Raw genomic sequence first — 19,839 nt, forward strand, 5'->3', positions numbered from 1 at the left:
GATAAAGTATTTACTGCAGTGGAAAAACACACACAGATGCATTTCATTCTTCTCCTATTAAATCGGTAACAGGCAGCAGGGCTGAGCGAGCCAGGCGATCCTATTACATTTCAAAAGGTAGCTCTAAGGATTCATCTTCCCCTCACTCCGTGCTCCCATATGTTGTGTGAATGAGATGGCTTTGCTGAAGCTACTATCTCCTATTGGCAAGATGGGTATATTCCAGGAAAGCTATTAAGTGAAACGTCTAAGTCTGCTGCTGATGGTGTTTTTCCTCCCCACCCCCAAAAGCAAACTTTCTTTCCTCTGGCTGTCTTGTGTATTAGTACACATGAAAATTTTACTGGTATGAATTATATAAATCCATGGGAGAGGCAGTTCTGCAGTAGCACAGGAAAGAGATGCTCTGTTGTAACACAAAAGCACATCAAGGAGGAATGAATATTACAGAACAACAGAAAATCATTAACAGTCCACAGGCCAGCTAAGTGTGCTGCCCATGACATATTCAGATTTGCTTAGGTTTCTCTTCTGATTCTGACTAAACATAAATTAGAAAAGCTGTTCAGCCATATCGTGGATCCCAGGGAGAAATGTACCTTAAAAACTGATGACAGAAGTGCCTTCTCTTCAGCAGTCCCCATTGGCTTCAGAAGGGTGACAGACCTTCTGGTGAGTCACATCTCAGTGGTGTAAGATGTCACCACCTCTCTGGTAGCAGAAGGTAGCACCGTTGGTCAAGTAGCCCCCAGACCTCCAGTGGCCTCCATCTTTATCTTGTTCATACCGACATGGCTCAGACATGGTGGAGCAGAGCGTGGAGGAAGAAGGTGAGACCTTCACCTGGCAGGTTCGGGGGTGCTTGAAGTCTCAAGGTCAAGGACCCAGGTCTTCATCATGCCCTGGCAGAGCACAAGCACCCTGAGAGACTTGCCCAAGCAACAGTGGAGGAAAGCCCCATCCGCAGTGGGTGTTTGGGCAGGGTGCCCCAGTGGTCCCCACATGCCCGACCTGCAGGAGGAAGCAGAAATGCCAGGAATGTGCCTCATAGCAATGATGAGCCAAGTCACAGGAACACCTGGTTTCAAGACATCTCCCTGGAACAGCTTATGGGGAAAGGAACAGCCCTGGCTCTCACCAGCGCTCCCTGATAAGTCATTAAATTGCTCCCCAGCTGTCCCCAAGCCATGTTCACTCAAACACCACTTAGACACACCATTAGGTCTGTTCCTCAATAAACATTTCCCTCTTTGTGAAGAGACAGAGCCCACCCAAGCCCAGCCAGACAGGGAAAATTTGCTCTGTGCTTGGCCATATGAGTCAGATACAAGAAAAAAATCATTGTGTGCATGAAAGTCCTTTTTGTCTTGTGTGTGGGGGTGAGGGGCCCTGCTGGTATTTCAATGCGATTTTTCTGTTGCTTTGCTGAAGTTTTCATTTACGTGCTGTGCTCTGTTGATAAGCTGAGGACACTTCTGGGAAGCCTCATATGGAGATGGTACCATTCATTTCCTTCAGCATGACCAAACACAAGTGAAGGGCTGCACCATCAGATCTGAGATTAACATTTCTTGAGACATCTGAATAATTTAGGGGCCTATTTTCTGGTATTAACACTTTTTAGCAACAATAGTTGCAGCTTAGATGATGGATTATTGCTTCTAATTGATAAATGACCTATGTAAGTCCTCCAAAAAGCCATGCAGCTGCTGTTCCAAACTACTGCTGGATTTCCAAGGGGTTCTGCTCCAGTTTCCTCTCTGTGGGATCTGTGGTTCCCTGGCCCCAGGGTGCAGGTGATCACCCTTATTTTCTTGATAGCTACATGGATAAGGTCCCAAAATTTTACCTCTTGAAATATGGGGTCATGGTACAGAAGAGGCTGAGATCCACTGGTCTGTATTTATAATTTCATATTTTGTGCCAATTCTGCTGTTGTTTTCCCAATATACAGCGCTTTCATCTTCCCAGGGATCTACTTCCTCTGGAGTATTTTCTTGGGTTTTTTTCTTTCTTCTTCGCATTTTTGCACTGACATCATCTGATTGAAAATGAATTTTTTATTTTGTTTCGTATAAAACTGGCGTTTTTGAAGCAAGATGTTGCTACATTTCCTAGAACTTAATTGTATTTAGGTCTGATTGTTCTTTATTTGAAATCCGTGGCTAAATTCCTGTCAACCCAGTAAGAGCAGGTTCTACAGAGAAAGAAAAAATATTTATAGGATTATGAAAAGAATGGATTATTACATAAGCTTTTTCCAAAATGGAAAGAGGTAATTAACGAATTGGACTGGGTTTGCACGGCCTATTTGTCTATCAGGTACTGTGAACATTTCAATACGTTTCCCTTATTCATTTCTAATTCCCTGCTAAACCAATAATATTTCCAAGAATACTGAGGCAGGGGGAGAATTCATCGGTGTCCTGCTAAATGATAATTTGCCTATATTTTCATGATCTAGTCACAGTAGGAAAGTTAGCATAGTAAAAAATTATATATATATATATATATATATATATATATATATATATATATATATATATATATATATATATATATATATATATATAAAAGACGCTGAAATGGATGTAATTGCTCTCCAGCAGTATCTAGGGCAGAGAGTGCAAATCACACAATACAGAAACCTCCTGGGACAACCAGGTGGAGGAGCAGAACAGCAAAGTGCAGCCGTGCTCCGCTGTGCCCAGCACCGGGGTGATGGTGACAATGGCTGTGGGGACCTCTGCCACCCCCATTCGCTGCCAGAGATGCAGTTAGTGAGTACCTATGGTTAAATCATTTGGCCTCATCAGGGCAAACAGGAGTTGGCCTCTGCCGTGCAGGTTTGGGTCTAAAGCAGTTTGTCATTAAGCAGGTTACCATGGATGAATTTGCTGTGAAAGGGTTCTCAGAGACACATTTGGGCTTCAGTGACATGAACGGCGTGACTGTAGGTGCGGTCAGCTGGTTTGCATCCTAATAACTGGGGCAGGATTAGAGGTAGTTACAAAAAAACTTTGGAAAATTCCCAGATGGCGAATAAGTATCGATTTTCTTTTACAGAGGAATTTTTAGGAGACCAGGACAAACTCTGTCTCTTGCCCACTAGTCATTCAGGCTTGTTTTGGGTGAAGAGCTGTCACTTGAAGGCATGGTGGGTCCCTGCCTTTGTGCCGGTCTCCGTGTGCTGCCCTAACACGAGTCGTTAATAGTGACAGCAGTGAGCAGATTAAAATGGGTGCAGCCCAAGCATGTCTCTTGCATCAGTGACCCTGTGTTGCAAAGGGGATCCCAACACGTTGCTCAACGTCCTTAGTGACCGTCGGCTTTAGAAAGTTGTAGCAATAATCAGTGCTTGGAGGCCTGAGCTGGCAGCTGATTTACCCTTCCCGTGTCTGGGGACAGGTCTGCCTGTGTCTTTTGGTCTAAATTTCCATTTTTCTCCAGTAGCGTCACATTTGGGTTGCCAGGACACAGCATGACAGCGCAGCCCTAAGGATGGAACTGCTGCTGGCCCAGGGCTGAGCAGTTCTGGTTGTATTTTATCCGAGAGTGACGCTGTAGGAAGTTAATACTAAAGTCACATCACCACTTCACTGCGTTCCCCAGTAAGTCCTTCAAGCAGGCTCTGTTTATTCCTCATAGAGGTGCTCACACACACAAGACCATGAAGTTTTGAGATGCCAATGCTGAAATGACCTTTCCAAACCGTCTGTAGATTGTTCATCCTTTTGTCCTCCTCCCTTCTCCCACCCCTCACCATTCCTTAAACCTCCAGAGAGATGACGCTGTGAAAGATCACTTGGAAACCAAGCAAGGAGCTGTAGGCACCGTTTGCACCTGCTGTGAGGTGTACAATAGCCAAAGGCTGAAAGGACTTTATTGATTCTTCCAGGGGGAAAGCCTCTTGTGAGCTCTCAAAATAGGACTTCAGCAAGCCAAAGCTGAATTTCCTCCTGGTCCCACTCTCCACCAGACAAGGCAAAACTTGGTATTATTACTGCAAGAGGTGAGGTTAGCTCAGGAGTCTGTGCCAGAAGAGGCTGAAATCCCCGCTGTACGTTTTGGAGCTGGAGCACGATGGTTGCAGGATGGGGTGGGTGCCCAGTTCTGTGGAGTTTCAGCTGGAACCAAACGGCTGATGTGCCCTTGAAAATCCCAGCCCGCAATTCCTTCCTGCTGCAGTTACAACAGCACAATGTGGTAATGTCTGCCGCGTTACAGAATCCCTTTATCTGGGAAAAAAACAAAGTCCTGTCAGGCTAATCAGGGAATTAGCAGCATTACAAAAGTGCTCCTCACAAATGCTAAACTGCAGACATGACTCAGATTAATTTTCAGATCAGGAAACTTATCTATCTGGTGTGCAGCGCTGGCCTGTAAGGGAGGTTTCTGGCTTTAATACGGATTTGTTTGGTGGCACTTGGCAGAGAAACAGAGGGCTCTTTAAAAAAATAATAAAATTATTATTATTTCAAAATCTACTGGAAAGGATTTAGCAGCCTTTTAGAAACGTTGTATTTTCCCTGTTCTGGGGGGATTTTTGACCTTTCTTAAAGATTTTAATTGTCGAGGATTGTCACATCTGATTTCTTTAAATACCCATAAGAGGAAAAACTCACAAAGTAAATGAAAGGTTAGTGAACTTTGCTTTATTTTGCTCACAATGCGAACTTTCAAGCAATTGGAAAATAATTTCTTTTTATTCTGAGTGATAGAAGTTAAAGATAGGAATGACCTATTAGATCACTGTGAGCATTTCCTTGACAATGTGGTTCTGTTTCATTAATCGGAAGAAAGGAACACGGATTTCGGCAGCTCAGCAGTTCCAAGGGCCAATAGTGGTGTATGGAGACCCTCATGGTGAGGAAGACCTGAGCCAACTCAGCAGGGACCGGATGCCTCCACCACCCGGCTTCTGTTTGGTGGCCTTATGAAATGAATGAGTTGCGTCTGTCCGATACAGAGTGACCGGGGATGAATAGCATACAAAGCATGACTATGACTGCTCCATTTATTGGCTGTTTTGGCAGCGTGGTTGAATAGCAAATGGATGTGGAAACTGCTCAGAAACTCCCAAACAGGGACCTGGCTATGTGGAGGAACCTGCACTTCCTTCACCCTTTGACATTTTATTATTAACTACTAATTTTGAAATACATAGTCCATTTGATGAGCACAAAAATCATCTTGTTGGTTAAAAACACCCGCCTCTGCTCCAGTGCTCGCATGACAAAATCTGTTTTCCACAATGTTTCCTGGGCTGGAGGAGAAGTTTTTTAATAGTCTTTTTTTTTCCCTCCCTAAACCAGTGTTACACTAATAGAATGCGTTTCAGATGGCAGGAAAAGACTTGTTCTTATCCGGTTTGGAAGTAATAATGGAAAAGTCTCTTAGCATATCTCAGAACGGGAACAACCTTTTGCTCCGCTTTGTGCAGCTCCTGTCCTGTCCCCCAGCAGCTCCTTGGGACAATCTCATTCAGTCTGAGGATTTTCCAGGGCCAGTCTGCCCTGCAGATTAAAGGTCCTTAACCAGTATCAGAGGGTTTTGCTTTGTCTACATCTCCAGAGGGTGACAGGCACAATTACTGCTATTCCGGTTAAAATTTACCCTGAGCCTTGATGGCACTTTATTGACTTTGGCGAGGCTGGCTCAGTGCTACCATGTGGCAGGGGTGATATATAAGGCAAATATCGCAGGCTGTCAGTCCAGCGCGCTCCAGAAGATGTGATGGTACCTCCTCAGTGAGCTATCAGTGTTAGATATTTAAATGCTATTAATGTTAATCTTCATAAACCTGAGCTATATACCATAAACACCTGAAAAGACCTATCTCTTCTCATGGATTCAGAATAAAATCTTCCTTCTTTTGGGATATGGGAGAGGAGCTGGGTACTATCCCAAGTGTGCCAAGGGTAGGGAGAATTTAGTGGGAGCCAAACTGTCATAACACACTGGTTACAGCCAAATGCAAGACTTGCAGAAGCAGCTGTTTCCTTATCGGAGACTTGAGTGTGATATGCAGAGTTTGCATATGTCATACAGCTGTAGAGGATCACATCTGAAATGTAATGAGATCTAAAGAGGCCATGGTTGTTTGGGCATCGTTGTGTCCCTGGGAATGTCCTTTCAGGTCAAATCCAGATGTGGCCCACATTACATCTGGAAGCACCGAGGACTGAAGTGGAAAAGAGGAGGAAGCCTCCTGAGGGGTGGGCGAGGAGGAGGGTGGTGTCCAACTGCAGGGCTGTGTCCTTGCTCAAGTGGCCCACCGGCTGGGACACGGGCATCCTGACTCCACATGTCCCTCATACGGCCTCCACCATGGGCCTTTCTCGTTTTCAAAGCAGTCTTCCCTTGGTGGCTCTCACTTCGGTGTCACTGCTTGCTCTAGGTGGGGCAGGTCCCTGTGCCATAGAAGACACAGCTGATGTGGAGCTTTTCCCAGCAGCTTGATAAGAAAGCTGATGCCAATGCATGTCCCGGGTTCTCCTCCCTGGTGACCAAATGCAGGTTGTGGTTGAAAGAAGAAACAGATCCATGTGTGCTGAGCCCTGTGAGAGCTGCCAGGCTATGGAAACTGAGCAACACAGGGCTGAAAGGTCCAACCCATATCATACCCAGTAGTCCCTCACTGATTTTGGAGATTAACTTCTCTCTGTCCCCTCTGTCTCTCTTGAGTGTGGCACCAGGGAAATACACGAAGACACTGAATAAGCAGTTAGCTGAGCTCCTCTGGAGCTGCATGTCTTGTGGGTGTCAGTCCAGATTTATTTGAAGGTTAGGATGACGTGTCCCCATGTCATCGAGCACATATGATGGCCGTCAGTTCCCGATATTGTGGGGTAAATGCCACACAGACGAAGATTCATTTCCATGTGTATAATCCCTCCTCAAAAGACTTGGAAGAAACAAACATAATGACAGAAAAACCCCTTTTAGCTTATGCGTGCCCATTTATATGCCTGAATAGAAGTGCCCAGTGACTTTTGAGATGCCTTTGGAAACCTTGGCCAAACCATTTCTTAAAAGACCTTTAAAGAATCCAGTTTGACTTGGAGTTTTCCCAGCATGGTCTTAGCTGCAAAGCGTTTAATTTAAGTAGAGCTCGTTTCATCCTCCTGTATTGGTGGAATTTTGGATGTCCTGGAGAAACCCCTCTACTTCCCAAGTTTTGAGAATGCTCTTTTCTCATGAATTTCTTCTGTATTTATCTCACCATTTGTGTTTTCTCCTTGTAATTCTTTCCCCTGACACAAAGCAATTTTCTGTTTTTTCTCTGTTTCCCAGTGTTTCATTTGAAATTATACACAAGAGCATACATTTCACCTTGGCATTTGGCAGCCCCTTCCCCTCTTATCTTGTATTCATGAGCTTCCAGAGATGTCCCGCAGTAGCTTTGCCTGACTGCTGGGTGTCTTTTAATAGTTCTGCTAAGTTTAATTCTACTTGTTTTTGCTGCTTCGTTTTTATAGGCATGCCAGACAGCTCATCCCCTCAAGAATGTCCTGAAGGCATCCTCTGCCATAATAAATAACAGAAGTGATAGTTAAAGTATACATATATAAATAATGTAGTGTGTGAGTTTGCCTTGCAAGTATGAAAATGTGACTGAAGGCCTGCACCTCTGCATTCAAATCCTTGCTGTACAGTGGAATGAACTGGAATGTGCTACAATGATTTTCTTTGATAATGTCTGGCTTATAATTTACTTTTGGCTGAAGCAATCAGTGAGGGAAATCCATTTGAATAGCTTTGTAAGGACACTATTTTTCTGGTGCTCCAGGCTGCAAGTTTCACACTTTGAGACTAAATCCCTTTCGCATCGTCCAGGTCCTGGGGAGAGACATTTATTTAAAAGTAGCTGAAATGAAGCACAGAAACAAACTGTAAGTGATTTTTGGCATTAGAAGTGCAGTGCCTGTAAAGCAGTGGCTCAGCTCCATATTTTAATAGGCTTTAACATATCAATTATAGTGCTGAGTAGTAATTAGGACTATACAGCAAAACGCAGAGTGACCTCTAAACTGTTCCAAAGTTGTCGGAGCTAGGGAAGGGGGATTTGGGAGCAGACTGAATTCTGGTAATCATACCACAGGGTACAAAAGAGAAAATGTGACTATTAAGATTTGAATTTAGTTTCAGCAATGCAGGCAAGCAGCTGAAGGTGAATTCTCCCCGCAGCAAGAAGCTAAGTAAATGGGCTGAGAAGTGGGCACCTCTTCTTGGACCCCAAGCAACAGCATGTTTGTCCTACCAGCCTGCACAGCCTCCGCCTGCTCCATTAAAAGAAACGCATCTAAAATCCCTGCGCTGCTCGACTGTGCTCAGCTGCTCGGGAAGCCTCCAGGGAGGGTGAAAGCTGAGAGCTGGGGAATGCTGCTTCTCGTTTCAGCGTGGCCTAAAGACACCCTGAACATTCCACGGTACAAAGGGATGCCCGGGCTCCACATATGCTCCTTCCACCCTACGCTCAGCTGGTGGAACTGCACTGGTTCTGGGTCTAAAAGGGCATGTTAGAGTGACTTTGGAAGACGGGGGCACTGCAGCCCCTTAAAAATAATTAAGACTGATGCAAACCACGAAATTACAAGTTTTCTTACCTTATGGTGGTTTTCTGCTCAAATTACCCTGGAGACAGAGTGAATTGTCCAGCGGTACCGTGGGTGTTTGGTTGTAGGGATGGCAACCTGTACCTGTGTGAGTCTGCCAGATCAGTCCCGTAATCCTGAGTGAGCCAGGGCCCAAAGCTTCTCTTGTTTTCAGGGTGGCGTCAAAGCCACAAACCACCTCTCCAACCTTTGTAGCCAGTGATCAACTGCAAGCTAAAGAAACATTTGTTTTAAAACGTAAACTGAGCAGTGCGAGGTTTTTGCCCAGGATACTCCTCTTGAGGTTACTATTTTGATACGCCTAAGTTCATTGGTATAAATAGGGTGCAGTTGTCATCACGCTTAACTAAAAAAAGCCCTCCTCAGTTGACAGTATAGGTATCACCCCCCACTAAGTAATTTTCACTTGAGGCATCTGCGAGCCTCTGAATGACAATTCTGCTTTTCTGGCCTTGGCTGGCATATAATTTAGGAGCAAGGGAAGGCTTTCAGAAGCAAAGATTTGTAGGCTTGACATAGAGCACTGATGAATCATAGGCTTGAAAACTTTATCCACCATAGTTGAAAACAAAATCACATAGAAGCCAACAAGGCGAAGTGGGCCCCCTGGATGTGACACGGCCTGGCTCGCTGCCAGGAGGCTTCAGCAGTCCCCGCGTATGGCTGGAAACGCGCCAGTCAGTGTCCTTCCTGAACGAAATGTTCACAAGAACTGATTTCTTCATGGAAGATCCCACAGAGAGAAATGGCTGTGCTATCCTCATCAAGAGCGAGATGAAAGTTTATCCCATTTTAGGACTCTATTGTCTATTTAGCCAAGTACTTATATGGGCTCCTTTACTGTCTTGCCTGACAAGCCGTAGTCTTTAGTGCATTTACTCTTGTGGGTAGATACTTGGGTTTCAGATGGTGAAGACATGAGTAAGAATGCAGAATTATACCCCTCACTGAGAGAATGGATATCAGCATCGCTAGTCTCAGCAGCAGTGTAAGTTTTTTCTTGAGTGTGAGCATAAGAAGCTAAAGGAGAGGAGAGTCAGTATGTATGAGGGTAGGGAGACCTGCCAAGACTCAACTGGATAAGCAACACGTAGTAAATGCTCAGAGTCACCTTGCCAGACAAATATTTGCCTTTCATTTTGAATGAAGACCAAATCATGTTCTAACTAGTAGGACCAAGAAATTCCATGAATTTTAGCAAGTTGAGTGTCCTATGAAAACTCCCATGGTGAGTGCACGAGGGCAGGCGACAGGAGAAAAGAAACCCAACAACTCAGGAAGATATGTCAGCGTAGGAAAAAATGACAATGAAATTAAACAGTATTCCCCACAAATTAAACAGTTTCAGAACAAATATGAGGCCTTAGCACTTTTTTAAAAAACGTTCTTTAAGCTTCAATGATTGTTTGCTGCTGCCCTTATCTACAGTTATGCTGGTAAAGCTATAGCTAAATGGAAATGTAAATGTATTCATGAGGTGTTAATGTCTAGGAAAAAAATCAGAGGGAACACTGGAGGCTGGGAATAGCGTGGTAACATCTTTGTAAATGGTGGATAGTTTTCATATTTAGCGATGGTCAGAAGGGTGGAATCCAGGAGCTGAAGAGGTCAAAGTCTCTGGGGAAACACTGGAGAGGAACTATGTCATGTCCCTAAATCAGATTAGCTCTGAAAAATATGTTACGGAAAGAATTAAAGTCTAGAGACCACAGTCCCTGGACGTTTCCAGTTGTTTCTAACGGCCATGTAAACTTCCTTCTCTTTTTAAGTGAACCGAATGCAGAAGACCATAGTGAACAAAGGGCAGCAGTAGAATTGTTCTCTTTGTGACAGATGTGACCTTGGTGTCATTATTTAAAGACTACACTTAGGGGCAATACTCGTTCTTGGGTCATTTACTCTGTCTTCTGTAACAGCCTTTTATGACCAACTTTTGGAAATCACTGATTTTATCTGTTGTCACTAGGTTGTTACTGGGTGAGTAGCTCTGGCTGGACAACAATACAGCTAATTCAGTTTTAATGAAAATATAAAAAATAAAGGAGGAAAGCTGAGACAGACCAGCTACTTGATCAGTGGGCTAAGCAAGAGCAGAATTCAGACACTGGTTGTGACCCCCGTTCAGTGCAGGATTCTCTTCTATGGTTTCTTTTTTATTGTTGCTTTAAAATGAGCCAGAAATGACGCCTTCACGATTTCCCCGGGGAAACCTGGGATCCAGAGGCCTCTACATTCAGTAGGAATCTTTCCATTGGCTTTGACGGCCTTTGGACTCGACCCCGTATTTCCATGGCATTTCTGGGACGCGTGGCTGAAATTCACTTGCTTTCCTTGAGCTTTCTCGTGCGTCACTCTGGCTAATATTAATGCATTTACTGCCACAAATATATCGTGGTGCACAGTTAAGATGTTGCCCGGTTCTTAATTAGGAGGAAACACTGTCTTATCATCTGCCTAATTTGCTTTTCCAGTTTCATCCTATTACAATTCTCTACATCCCCTTGGGCCCGTCCTGATTCATCTCCCTCCCAGCACCTGCACCATCATATTTTGTTACCTTGTATCATGTATGTAAACACGGAAAAACTTAATTAAAATGAACAAATACATCAAATTGTTTCACTATACACAATCTAAGTATTTATGTACCCTTCAAAGGCATATCTGAACCGCCTGAATAAAGCACTGTTTAGCAACTATTAATTAGGTGATGTTTATACGAAGCTTTGAACATGTAAAAGGGTGAGAGTTTCCAAGCATATCACGAATGTTGTTACCACTGCTTTACAAAAACCAGGAATGTACTGAACTTCTGTGAATCCCTCCCAATTACCAAAGACTTTGTGGGTTGAAGAGAATCACCCACGACAAACTAGCAGATAGTCTTTCTTCCAGCCGAGCTGCCCTTTTGTCTCCAGAAAATGGCATAAAGTGTAATTTTTCGGGGGCTACCTTGTTTATTTAAGCACCTTTGTCAAAGCCTACCGCAGAATGGTTATTCTAGCTTGAAGAAATCCTTCCGGGTCAGAAAGTCCTTTGGATGGCTCGCATCCAACTGCTCTCCCTTCCCATTCCTCTCTTTTAAGCCCTGAAAGTCTGTCAAAGTCCGGGCTGAATTCCTGGGGCCAGTTGGAGTGTAGCTCTCCTTTTGTTCCCCGCTGCCAACCGCAGAGAGCGGCGCTCACCGCTTTTTGTAGTCACCAGCTTTAAAATCCCTAAGTCCCGTTTCTTCCTTTGAATGGCCAGATGCAAAGCAATGCTTTAAACCCGGGGATGACTTTACAGAGCCTTCCCCTCACGGTGTGGGACGGGCTGCTGCGCTGTCTCCGGTTACAAGGAGGAATGCCTTAAGCAGCCTGGCCGTTTCTTAAGACTATCAGAGGTAAGGCTAAAACTTGCAGAATAGTAGCTGGAAAGCCCAGGTCACTCTCTAATATAGAAATACGATTTTCAACCATGAGATCCGAAGGCTATAAGTATAGTTCTATCAACGTAATTAATCCAGCTTAAAGGGATGTCTTCCATTTTTAAGGTATACATGTTTCTTACAGAACATGGTTTAAATGGAGAACTGCTTCAAGTGCTGTAGGGCTACTAAGTTTTTTTGCAGTTGAAGGTACTAGATATTGGGTTAATTTTTGTCCTTTTACTATAGGTGAATTAAATTACTGTTCCGCTTACGGATAGAAGTACAATCCAATTCATTAATCATATTGAGATTTTTTGAACCTCCACTAGTCTGTTACGACTTGTTCTTCATAAGGCTGAAAAATATTTCTTTCATCAAAATGGCTTCATGCCTATAAACATGTTCTAATTATATTTTCTTGGAATTAATCAAGTTCGTTATGTTAAGTTTGGGATCTACATCTGAAGTGAATCTGAACTGTGAGTGTCTGCCACATTCCCTTCAGATATCACTGATAAAAATAATGGTGTGGGATTTTCAGAAGCATTCATTTTTGGCCTAATCCTGTTCCTCTTGAAGCCAGTTGGAGTTTTACCCTTCCTTTGGTGCTGTAGATTTCAGCCAAATCTGAGCACTTCTCAAAATCTTATAGTTTTGGCAATTTTTTCAAACCACCTAAGAGAAAAAGTCTATACAAGATGTCATTTGATTTAGAATAAATTTAGGATAAGCGGTTAAGCAGTAGTTATCAGTGTTCGGTTGTGATTGTTTTGTTTTGGTTTTCTTTTTCTTCCTGAAAATAGAAGCTTAGTGAGCATTTGGGATGAAAGGTGTTGTAGTCTGCTATCAGAAGTTTGGGGGTTTTTGCATGAGAAAATCCTTCAGAAACCTACAGAATCCCTGCCAGCCTCAAAATGACAATGGGCTTATATAAAGAAGCCCTCCTTGCACAGAAATTAGGACGATAATTTGATTAAAATCCCTCTGGGAGGGTGATTTTTTTATCTCATTAGTTCAATCTAATTCATCTCTATTTTGGTTTATTCACAAGGATCAGGTCTTGAGGTTGTTAACCCAGAGTATGGTCAGGTCAAAGGAAGCTTTTTCCTGAGTAATGGCCCCAAGATGCGGCCCATTCCCGATATTCCCATTGAAGACAAATGAGATCATACTTTCAGCACTGTTTAATGTTAAGGATTGTCCAAAGGGAAATGGTTGAAAACAAAGGAAGAGACACATCATCAATGTTATTGAATTCCACGTCTTAGCAAGCCCAACCTTATGACATGGTCAGGCAGCATCCAAAAACATGCAATCTACCAATTCTAATGTTTCTTGCCCTTAGTTCTACTTGGTTTAAGCTCCATGGAGTCAGCAGTGGAAGTGGTGCAAGGGGGTGCAATTCTGGGAAGTCAGGGAGCCAAAAACTTTCATTGCCCACAGACAATTGAACCTGTCGACATTCATGAATCTTACTAACTACTGCATTACAGTCGCGTTGAAGGCTGAAGCTGAAATCAGTGCCTGACACTGCAGACAGGTATGTGGGGTGCGTTTTCTTCCCTTTCACTGTCTCAGGATTGGCTGTCTGGCTGCAGATAGGTGTTTAGACCCCATGATAAACCATGGAGAGTAACACCAGCCTCCAGAAGTCAGTGAGCCCCCATAGGGCTCACACATTGCTAATTGCATTGACAAAAAGTCTTGCAGAGATACATATATTTAAAATACCCAGCTCGGGCACTGCAGGGTAGACAAAGCGATGTGTGTGTAGATTTGGGGAGCTGGCCTGGCACGAGCAGTTGTTGCTGTTGGAGACAACACTGGGAACGTCCCACTGACCTTCCTCAAAGTCAACATGGACGTGTCACTGTGAGCTCGGTGGCTCTCCCAGCTGTGGGGCTCAACTGGAGAGAGCGTTCCTCAGAACCACGGGGGAGGGGACAGCAAAAAGCTCATACATGTGAAGGTGACAGTGGCAACAGCATCCAAATCCCTCAGCTGTAACCACCAGAAAAGGCTTTGGCTTTGGCTTTGCCTAAGTGGCAAGACAGTTGCAATCAAACACAAGAGCTCCCAGGACAAAAACTCTTGTCTTGATCTTTCTAACACATGGACTCTAAGTGTCTTGGCTGCAAACAACTTGTGCAGCTGATGCATAATTAAAAAGCCATTTTCATTCGTTTCACAGGCAGCATACGGGTTTCTCAAGTGTCCATTGGCTGCAGACTATCACTGATAGATCATTAAACTTGGCCCCGGGCTTTACTTTTGTGCTTGCCTTTTTGTTAAGCACATGCATTTCGAGAACTGTCGGTCGATAATTACAAGGAATTGAGTTTTGGCTCTTTTATTCTGGGAGCTACCCTGCTGCTGGAAAACATCTAACAGAAACATACTACTGCAGAATGCTCAACATTATGACACTGCTTGGCATGAGGGATAGCTCCTTCTGACAAGTTAAATGCTAATTTTTATTGAAGGTAACAGTAAAATGTGCAATTGGTCTCTGCACTTCACTTATGCAAGAAATTAAGGAGAAAGCTGCCAGCAATTGCTGTTTCAACATTATAAACTTCACAACGTGCTGCTGAACCAGAGGAAACCCTTTGATTATGAGAAGTCCATGTGGATTGCTGATCACTGGGGAAAATACATTCTTTTTTTCCCTCCACAAGGAGACAAATACACATTTCTTTGTGGGGAACTGAAGTAGTAATTATAGTTCTTTCAAGAAAGGAGTGGAGTCAGCCTGGGCCAGTGATCTAAGATTTTAATCAATCAACGGCAATACCTTGTGCAGAAGAAATCAAGTTTAAAGGAACAGTCCAAACCTAGGCGTTTGTTAGCTGTACCTGCCCCAAAGCCCTTTGAAATCAATGACCATGGGTTGACCCGTGTGGTGCTCCTGGGTTTCTGCTTGGGTGCTCAACAAAACCCAGGAAGACTTATCCAAAGCCTAACGCCTAAACTGTTCATTCCCCCCATTTATTTTACTTTGTATTTTGATAATTTACGATGAATAATCATATCTCATCTTTCAGGTCTCCAAATATAAAGAGGTGAGCCTACAAAACAGAGGCAATAAACACAGGGTGAGAAATATGGGCCCCCTTTTATTCACCTTCTGGGTTGTTGGAAACATTGTTCAGCTTTTTCTTCATAGGCACCAGGAGATAAAAACTTCCTGTTTCTTCTATTTTAAGGAAAAGCTCTGATCCTCATGCAATCGCTTGTCTCCAGGGAGACCATTTAACAACAAAATACCAAGAGATGAGGGACAATTCAAAAGAGTCAAGCAATGTATTTGTGTTAGATACGTTCATTGGAATTTTTTGGAATTCAGTTTTCCGCTCAGAACTCCAAAGGCCTTTGGTGCAGAAAGGTGCTCCGTTACTCATTTATCTATAAAGCTCTCCTCCTGCAAAAGCACTCAGGGTGTTGTATGGTAATTAAACGGTGATCTTAATATTTCCTGACATGCTCTATAAAAACCTCTCCAATCAGCTTCCTGTAACTATCACACACATGAAAAGAAAAGTAATATAGTATAAACAGAGAAAGAAAATGATTGTGAAGGTGATTCTGTATCAGCCTCTGCAAAAATTCTTCTTTCTGCTCGAGTGTCATTTGTTTTCTTCCACAAAAAGTAAATCATCTTCCGTCTGCTCTGTCTCTGAGCCCGAGACCGCTAAAATCTCCAGATGCTGATGTTTTTCAGGCTTCTTTCCCGTTTGGAGTCTCATGGGCAGATTACCTTGTCATTCAAAGATTTTCTGTAAGAAAACAGGGGAATTCATTCCTCAGAGTTCAGATTTCTCCACCTCTGTGCTGTCCCATTCGCTGGCATCTGAGACGCCTCATTTGAAGGGCAGCAGTGATTTTCTGCGCTCCTGTTGTGACTCCTTGCAATCCGGGCGCAGGCAAGGTGACCGGCCAGATGTTTCCATCATTGGCCCTTCTGGCAGGGAGACAGGTCCCAGAGCAGCGCTCTTCCTGAAGCGTGTGCTTATAAAACAGGGTCAGAAACCCAAATGGGTAAAAAACCCCATACTTGCACAAAGGTCCTTATGCTGTGTAGTGCAATTGAAAGGTATTTTGCTGTGCAATTTGACTTTCTCCATTCACTTTGGGTCTTCTGCTTGTCTCCCTTGCCTTCTCTGATACTTTTCTCCTGACACTGAGTTTGGTATCTCTGCCCTCCTTTCCCCACCCTCTTCTATGGGATCTGCATGCCGTCTATCTGTCAGCAGCTTGCGGGCAGAATGATGCCAAGATTAGAAAAATAACTGCTAGGAAAGACATCTCGGCTGGACAGACCTGAGGACGTTGGGTCACAGATACAGATGCACTCAAACCTGAGACGTGCATCCACATACAGAGCCCCCTGAGCTACTGGTTTTGTCTCGCGTTTCAATAAATAGTTCAGCTCTTGTTTTTATCAGCAAAAGAGGCTTTGAAGGAACAAGATATTTTAAAAGGTGGGGATATCACTCAGGGTATTTTATAGATGTTAATGTTTTCTCACTGGACTTTACAATATTAAGCCAACCTTTTCTAATGCAGTGCTGTGTTCCAACCAACACCCATTTATTGCAGGAGAAGCTTGAGTTTGAAATTTATACTCAGGGGATTTATTTAAGTGCTGAAATTGTAATAGGATTTTTCACATACTAAGGTTCAAAAGAATGGCCACAGGGACGGCTCCACACGCCAGTTCAGCATCAACCTGACAGCGGTTGGTACCAAAAGCTTCAGAGTGATGGGAGGGATCTGAAAATAAGCTGCTGTGTGCTTGCCTGCCCTCCCTTGCCATTTCCTTGTGGGCTGGATCTTGACTTCTAGCCATTAGAACCTGGCTCAAGCCCTAGCGAAGGATGCTGAGTAATCATACCATAATTTTACCTCTTGGTGTTACTTTTTGACACCCTTTGCATATTCTCAGAAATATTCATACTCATTTTTGATATGATTAAGCCCCCTGTGAGTTCCTGTGGTGGTGTTGTCCAAGAATTAATTGCACCTGGATTTAAGCTATGTTCCCTTCATTGGTTTTAGATCTGTTGCTTTTCTATTGCACTGAATGCCACCTTGTTCTTCTGTGGCAGCAACATGGGGAGCAGAGCACCTACTCTTGACCACTGGTAATTTTGCAGGGTCATTTCTAATCCTTCCAGTCTCTCTTATTCACCTGGGAGTGTCAGCTGTCCCTTGGACATTGCCTTCCTTCCCTTCACCCTTCCCTTCACCCCTCTTTCTTCTGAGCTTAATGCTGTGTATTTGCTTTCTGCTCTGCTCTGTTTCATCACATTAAGCCCAACTCCGTGCTCAGCAATTCAAAGCACAAAGTTTAAAGTGATCTTTAAACTCAGAACATGCTGAGGTGCTCTGCTTAACAGAGATCAGATTATTCATGTGCTTAAAGATAAGCACTTGCTTAAGTACTTTCCAGAATTCAGGCCTAAACACACACGTTAAATTCATCAGCTAGGACCCTTAACGAATTTTAGCACAAAGGTGCCTCTCTCTCTCCATTGACTATAAAGAGAGTCTAGACATGTAGTTTAAACCAGATAGCTGATTTTTAGACAGCTAAAATTAGGTGAGAGGAATCCCACCCTCTGTATCCATCTATGGGGTCAGGTGCTGATCTCTGTTGGGGGCCCTTCGTGTTATTGCGAGGCAATTAATGAGAATCACAAACGGTGATGGAGCCAAAAGGTTGTGAGGACTGAATTCGTGGTTTTCTTCCTCCAGCAGAACAGCACCCAGCTGACACAGCTCAGGTAGGTAACGGTTTATTTCATTCTCAAACCTGCATTCTGCTCTGCACCAGCATTGAGCAGTTTTTAAATGCTCCCCTGGAAGGGATGGGATGTTGAAGTCTACGTGCTCTGAATTTAGCTGTGCGGCTGTCCTGAAAAATCCCCCAGGGAACTTTCAGCCTTGACCTAGTGGGTCAAAGTTACAGAGAATGAGGTAAAACGTGACTTTAATGTTATCTAAGCTTTTTGTTTCAGTTTTGATCATTAAACTCAGGGTTGCCACATAGTCGGGAGTGCTATTGGGTTTCTGCCAGACCTGCCGGTGGCACAAACGTATGAGCAGTAACATGCACAGTAACTCAAGAGTGTTTCAAATGCTGATGTGCCTGCAGAGTTGCCATCTCTATAATGCAAAACGCAAGTGAGAGCTGCCAGCTACATGCTTAAAAGTCCTTATGTGAAAAACCATGGGTTTGCATTTACCAAGATTTGCATCTTGAACCCCAAACTGCAAGTCATAGAATTAGAGAATCATAGCATGGTTTGGGTTGGAAAGGACCTTCAAAGCTCATCTAGTACAACCCCCCCGGCCATGAGCAGGGACATCTTCAGCAGCTCAGGTTGCTCAGAGCCCCGTCCAGCCTGGCCTGGGATGTCTCCAGTGATGGTTCATCCACCACCTCTCTGGCCAACCTGGGCCAGTATTTTACCACCTGCAGTGTAAACAATTTCTTCCTTGTCCTGAATGTCCCCTCCTTTAGTTTAAAACCATCACCTTCTGTCCTACCATAACAGGCCCTGCTAGTGATGGAAGAGATGCACGTGGATTTGCACACCCTGGCTATAGGGTGACCCACTGCACTCGTGAAACTGCTGAATTCGTGTGTGCTTCATTTTTTTCCTGAAGACATGGTGAGTGACTCCCTGCTTGGCTTCTTCTTCTCCCCACTTCTTCTTCAGCTGGTTACCCACACAAAACAGCTCTATCAGCTTGGATCTGGGATAGTATTTTTACCTCCAGTAAAGGTTGCCCTTCTTTTGCGATACTCAGTGTTCCCTCACTACTCGTCACTAATAACGGCAATCATTGGACTGGAAAGACTAGGGGTTTCCACCATGCAATGGTTCATTTAAAAATAAAAATGAAACAGAAACTCACACTTTTTGAAGCCAAGAACATTGTGTTGGCACTGGTGCCTAAGGAGGGAGTTTGGGAAGTCCCTCCTGGGCTGGCGTGATTCCTGGCTGATCCGCGGGATTCCTGCGTATTCCCCACTGGGTCCCGCTCCAGACACAAACGGGGTGATTTGACAGCGGAGGATCAGATCATTAGGGCTGTGCCCTAGAAGAGAAAAGCTCATGTCCTGACGATGTATTTGCACAGCACAGACCGGGCGATGCATCAATGTATTAGGCTGTGCAAGAAACGGTGTGTCATAACTACTCAGATTTAAAAAAAATCAGCAGGGGAAAAAATTAAACCCCCTCCTTTCCCCCCCCAAACCAAGTCATTTTTAACCATGCCTCTGAAGTGTTAGTTTGCTTTTGGCACTTTTCCCCTTTATCTAAACCTCTCGCATAAGCCATAATGACAGCATGAGTTGCATGTTACTTCATGCCTTGCAAAGCGCTGGAATTCCTTAGGTGTCTTAAATTATGGGCTCCTTTATGACAAAAGACCTATATTCTGCCTGATATTTACTAATACGCTGTGAACAGCACATATATTGGATAGAGTTCATATCATTATTGCATAGGCACTCGTTAGTTTATGCATGGTTAAAGCCTCACAGGTTTTATTGAAAACGGATTTAACAGTCTAATGAACTCTCACATGGGACAAATGCAATGAAAATACTTGTAGAGCTGTAAGTTAGAACCAGCGAAACTAACTATATAAAATAAGGAGGAATCTCTACCAAAGCCTTTACTGTAATTTAAGCTCAAACCTGAGTGAGAGAATTTTTGACATGAAGTTAACGTTCTTAAAATTTCCTTTAATTTTTCTACTTAGATAACTTTTCCGAACTTCACGGAAAAATCTGCC

The 19,839-nt window shown here is 43.7% G+C and overlaps 1 long non-coding RNA gene across 1 annotated transcript; it reads right to left on the bottom strand.

Annotated features, from left to right (window-relative positions):
- Positions 1-4,633: 4,633 nt before the first annotated feature.
- Positions 4,634-10,322, bottom strand: LOC135575521 (uncharacterized). Its single transcript, XR_010466408.1, has 2 exons — positions 8,610-10,322; positions 4,634-7,870 (listed from the first exon to the last, which is right to left on the bottom strand). It is a non-coding gene; the product is annotated as an uncharacterized LOC135575521 (long non-coding RNA).
- Between the last annotated feature and the right edge of the window lie 9,517 nt (positions 10,323-19,839).

Source organism: Columba livia, chromosome 15 (assembly GCF_036013475.1).
Source record: "Columba livia isolate bColLiv1 breed racing homer chromosome 15, bColLiv1.pat.W.v2, whole genome shotgun sequence".
NCBI lineage: Eukaryota > Metazoa > Chordata > Aves > Columbiformes > Columbidae > Columba > Columba livia.